Here is a 5,934-nt window from a genome sequence, read left to right as displayed (position 1 = left end):
CGCTATTATGAAGATACAGAGTTTAATTGCTCGTGCACACCACTGACTCCCAAATCCATATTGTCTCCCAATCATCTTAACTAAGAGCTTTTAATATGTGAGGGTGTTCCCAGAACCAGGAGTACAAGTAATTGCAAACAGTGATCCAGCTAGGAGGTGGGATAAGAGAATGGGATGTGCTACTTTATCCACCCTGCTAGATCTCATGGAAAGCAGCACCACATGACGGTCAAGTTCATCAAATACTGTGAACATACTATGCTACATTAGCATAGTAATTAGACTAAAAGTTTATAGCTAAAAGAAGATGGCCCACCAGAGCAATCACCATTGTCTCAGTGCAATATCTTCATCTAAAAACCCAGCTGTGAGAGTATTTTTGGCAGGAAACCGGCAATAATAGGACCCTCTTGGTTATGCCTCTCAAAAGCTATCTTTTGTTTTATATGTATCTCAACTTCTAGCTAAAGGGAAGTATGGGTTGAGCAATGAAATTACTTCCAAATCTTAGGCTAGCCAATGTGCATCCTACATTCAGTACAGAATATTTGACCTCATTTTCCTTAGACTGCCCCTGTAATAATAGTCTGTAGAGGTGCAAGGGGATAGGACAGTACTGACACTTGGCCACACGAGAATTATTACACAATGACTGAATATTTGGGACTAATGCCCACACTACATTTAAAAAAAAAATAATGTAGTTTTCTTCTTGTCTCTCTCCTACTATACAGGGTTCAGTTGTCAGTCTGCCTGGTCCTTATTCCACTTTCCACCCTCATTTGCCCTAGAATTTCTCAGTAACTTTTCTTTTCTGGCAGATCTGAATACCTTAATGTCATAATTTGCTCAATGTTTGAATCTACGCTGTCAGAATGGGTTCAAAATATGTCCATCGGTCCTAATAAGCAATACAAGCATTCAACATGTAGTACAATGCTGACACTGGCTAAGAGAACTATATACTGTTTTATTTCATTCGATACTCCTTTATCTGTGCTTCAAGGCAGCTGCCAAACTGTCATGTCACTCTATTTCTGCATTTTATTCCAGGTATTTTAGGATGGAAGAGGAACCATAACACTGGAATTACATATTTAACGGTGTGGTGTCTTGTTTCAACAGATTGTGAATCACTTTGGAGGCACACTCAGCTTCTTGTATCCATTCGTTTCTCTGTCAATTTATACAGACAGCTTGTCAGCAGATGTTGAATCAGTGCAGAACTGTCTACTATAAAGAGTGCTGTTGGGAGTAAGAGTATTTTGTTTCTCTCACATTCAGGGGATGTGGAAAGACCAAAGCACAATATCCAGATTTTACTTCTCTGACATTTAGTAGTCATGTAAAAGATAGTAAAATTGCTCGAAAAGGGGTTTTGGTGGGGTCGTTTTCAGTCTGTGTGACGCCCAAGAGCAGTCAGCTGCAGCTGAGAAATACAGACTCCACAATAAGGATGAGGATAATCTGCTAATGTCCCTTAAGTCAAAATTGAAAGACAAACATGAAGAACATATTCTTCAAGATCTTTATGAATGCCTTTAAAGCATTTAAATCAAACAGTTAAGAAATTCACAATTAATTTCGTGTGAACACACTGATACCCAATAACTGAAACACCAAAGAAACTGTCTCCCAGTTAGGCACTCTAATACAATAGGCTATTCTTTTCCAGGAGGTACCATAATCAAGCATTATTTGGTAGAACAAAGACAAATGTTTCCCTTTCTCTAGAACCAGGCAAACTAGAAATTACAATGCTTCATAGCTTTTACAAACACAGTTTGAAAGGCCTGGAAAAGCAGACCTCTTGGAATCTTCTCATGGAAGCAATGAGGGCTGTCAGAGGAACTGCCTCCTTGTTTTACAAACCACATTTCAGCAGAAAGCCTTCTGATGTTTGTTAAGGACCTTGTTCATTCATTTGAGGTCTGTGATTCTGTGGCAGGGTAGCAGTCTTTAAATCTCATTTTTGGAGTGAGACAAGGCATTTTGGGTGAAAGTGTGGTCTCCTGAGTTTTAGATGGACTATCCAGGAAGACAGCATGAGATAATTTCCATAGGAAAGGATCACAGGAAGCCTGTAGTCCAACTTCCAGCAGACAACTGGGTCAGCCATGGGGTCAGGCCAGGTTGCTCAGGGCTTTATCCAGTTTTGTCTTGAAAATCTCCATGTATGGAGCCTGCAAAACTGGATGTACTTCGATCTAAGGTGTAAATGTATCATATAATAGCATAAGAACATACATATACCCTGTGCTAGGAAGAGGGAGTAGAAGAAGGGGAGCTAATCGTAACCTTCCTATTTACGCTTGCGACTGGAAGCCTTCAGTAGCCTCTTAAATACAGAATGAATTCACTTTTTCAGAAAATCAATTTTCAGGACATCTTAAGGCATTTTCCAGCCCTCCAGCACTTGACAGGGTAGTAGCTGCCATTTGAAGAACATCTTAGAATTGGAGTAAGATAACGCACTAACCTTCAGAAAAAAAGATTGCAGCTAGTGTTTTCTTTTGGCCACCTTTTGAGACAAGAGCCCATTACAATAAAATAGCTTCACAGATAACTCATTGAAGTGTTTAAGCCAACCTGGGTTTGTTTTTAGAGACTTCTTAAAAATGAAACTTTGTAATAGTTGAAGGATAACATACACTTTGAATTGCCTAATGTTTTTGAAAGAGCACACAACTTCCTCAGAAAGGCTTTGATAATTACCCCAGTGTGTCAGTTACTGAGCAAATGAATTTTATACCAAGTTGCTAGCAGTTTTTTTTAAAGAAACAAGCAAATGCCCCATAGCAATGCTTAGTAGAGGCAAATTTTAGCCTCCTAACCGAGAAAAGGAGCATGTTGTAGGTGGTGTATTTCTAGATAATTAGCTGAAAATTAAAAAAGCTCAAGGAAATAAAATGAAACTACTTGCTGAATGGTTTATGCCCTAGAGCAAAAGACACCTTCATAATGATAAAATGCTTTTAATCACCAAAAGTTTGCCTAATCGTTTCTATATTGATATACAACACAGCACTGAAACTGTGCCAGCATGGCCTGTCCCAAAATTCACTGCAGTAAATGCTAATGGCACTTGGAATGAATTTGCCTAATCTGAAAAACCTTCTGAAGGTCTAATCCTTCCCCTTTGGAAAAGGATCCGGCCAAACAGGCACAGTTTTACCACAGCTGCTACTGGAGTCATGGCTTTTATATTGATTTTTTTCTTTAGACACAGGAATCCCGACTTTTGGCTCCTTGAAATGTGCATATCTGTGTAGGTGGCTGAGCTAGCTTTGCCGAAAAATATCAAGTGGAAACCTGGGCTGTGTTCAGCTAGAGCCGGAGGGGGGGGGTTCCTACCAGCTCACAGAACATGGTTTCTGTCCCACCTCTCATGGGGGAACAGTCTGAGTGCCCAAGGGGAATTTGGGAGGCTTACCCAGTGCGCACCAGCGGTTCACAGAGAAGTTGTGAGCACGGGGAGCTCTGACCTACCCTCCACACCAAACTATCCTCCATGGCTGTCGCTGATAAACCAAGCTGAAAATCTACACAGAATATGTGTTTAAAGAGCCCAAATTGCTCTTACTGTAGAGTAAAGGTGGTTTTATTTCGCAGTCCTGAGTAACACGCTCTGGCTCTAGGCAATCCTGCTTCAGCAGGGGAGTTGGACTAGATGATCTCTATGGTCCCTTCCAACTCTAAAAATTCAGTGAAATTCAGTGAAATTATTTAATCAAATTGACCTGTAATTTTTGGCAGCTTCTGGTTTCAATTTGTGACCTGTCATCTTTCTTCTCCAACTGCACTGACTACTCCTTGTTACCGCGAGGAAGCATCACCATCAGCCTCTGCCTCACTGCTCTCAGAAGATGACTCTGCTACTTTACCCATCGAGCTGCTTGCCTACCAAAAGTCAAAAGAAACATGCAGAAACTTGCCAAGAATGGGGTTTCTGATGCAGGTGCTGGCTCCGTACCAACCCCACTGACACAGACAGACTGCCGCCACCCTTTCGTAATTAATTTCTTCTTTGCTACATGTCAGGCTTCAGAAGGTGCTGATTACATTTACGTAGTTGATGAGCTTCCTAATCCAGTGTCCAATTTCACCTGCATGTTGAATTTTTAATCTTGTAAAGATTCTTAAATCCATAGCTGGAATATGCCCTCTGCACTGGAAGAACCTGTGGTGGAACGAGTATTATATAAACTAAACGCACAGGGTTTTTTATTAAGTTGTAAAACAAGACTTGGCTTTACCCCAAAGTAATTAATTTAGTCCTTTAACTGAAAAAAAAATAATCAAGACATCTGATCTTTTCAGGGTTATATATAACTTTAATCAGTTGATAGGTGCAGCCTGAGTAGATCAATCTGAAGAAATATGTTTGCAGCATGTACTTATTGAGTGAAATTAAATCTACAACACTCAGAAGGTTAATCTGTATATCCCTATTAGAAGCTTCAGTGACCTTCTTTACAATCTTCTGAGTGTATTACCTCAGGAAACTAAAATTCAGTAGGCATGTTGCTTTGCTCTAAAAATCTTACTAGCCACCACAGACTAATAGATTTGTAGTTTAAATGGAGGTTACATTTTTTGTTAGGGCATATGGATATCATAGTATCACATGCCTGCCAGGTTGCCTAAAAGGGGAAATGTGTCCAGCTCTTGTGAAACAGCAAACAACTGGCATATTCTGCTCGAAAACCTACTTCCCTCCTTGCCTCCTCCCCTTTTATTTCTACTAGGGAGCCAGACAAGCAATGGGCGTGAGGAATAGTCTTTGCTCACCAGAACTTTAAAGTGGATGCGTGGTTGGCTTTAAAGGAAAAGAAGGGAAAACCGGGTCTGCTCTGAGCTGCTAGCCTCTGTAATCAACTGTGACTACAGAGATCCTTAAGTGAGATAAAAGAGAAAATGTATAGCACCGCGGCGAGGCTATACGTACTCACACAACCCAAACTAAGCAAGAGGAGGATGGCTTAGCACTTGGATTGGAAATCCATAGGGAACAGCCCTACGTACAGGTCTTGGCTGCCTGTGGCTGCTTCAGATCCTGGAGCACTTTTCAATGACCATGTGTTATCCCCAATGTCTAAGCTCCGGTCAGGGTAATTACACTCTGCTTAGTTAAATCCCCCTGGAAATCAGAGCAGCGCGGGGCTCTGTACTGTCTGCTCTGAACCACCGTCTTGAGCTGGTCCGTGATGTTCAGCTTCACGTCGAAGGTGGTTGCGCTTCGCTGGTTTGAGAAGTGCTCCCCGTGCGCTGGCTGTAACAGCGTGCGAGATGATTTGAGACCTGTTAGGGATAAAAGATGTTGGAAAAAAACCCGGAGTGTTACGTTACAGCTATTCCAAGAAAGGGCTTATGGCACAAGTGAGCGATGGGGCAGTGACTCACGGGGAGAGTTTCCAAAGTGTGTGCTGGGGTAATTCTAGCGACACACAACTGCAGCAAAACGCCCAAAGGGGAGAAAGCTGGATAGAAGTGGTTTGAGCACAGCTCTGGAAAGTCAGAACTCCTCCGTGCTTAACGCCGTCTCAGCGAGAGCTGGAGCTACTTCTTCAAGGACTTCCTTGAAGAAATGTAAGCGAAACCATGTGCCCATTAAAGAGAGATAATGCCATTTATCTACATGACTGCTCTGTTGCCACAATAAGCCGATAACGTTTGCAAGGCGCATACGAAGGGGTAATAAGCAATAATGAAATATTTTTCTCCGCCACCCCGTCTCCCGCAGACAACATATAAAGTTTAGACGCTACCTGTTTTAGCAGCTAATTCCAGCTGTGACTTGCCTCTACCTGGCAGCCTCCGTACGTTTATTTGTGAGCAGAGGGAGAGCCTACCCCTGGCTATGTATCAGCAAACAAAACCTGTTAGCGAGGCGCTTAATCTCAGGGGCGCAGGGAGGAGGAGGAGGGGGGGGGG

This window comes from Calidris pugnax, unplaced genomic scaffold, assembly GCF_001431845.1.
Source record: "Calidris pugnax isolate Ruff unplaced genomic scaffold, ASM143184v1 scaffold51, whole genome shotgun sequence".
NCBI classification, from domain to species: domain Eukaryota; kingdom Metazoa; phylum Chordata; class Aves; order Charadriiformes; family Scolopacidae; genus Calidris; species Calidris pugnax.
Note: the sequence above shows the minus strand (reverse complement) of the source record.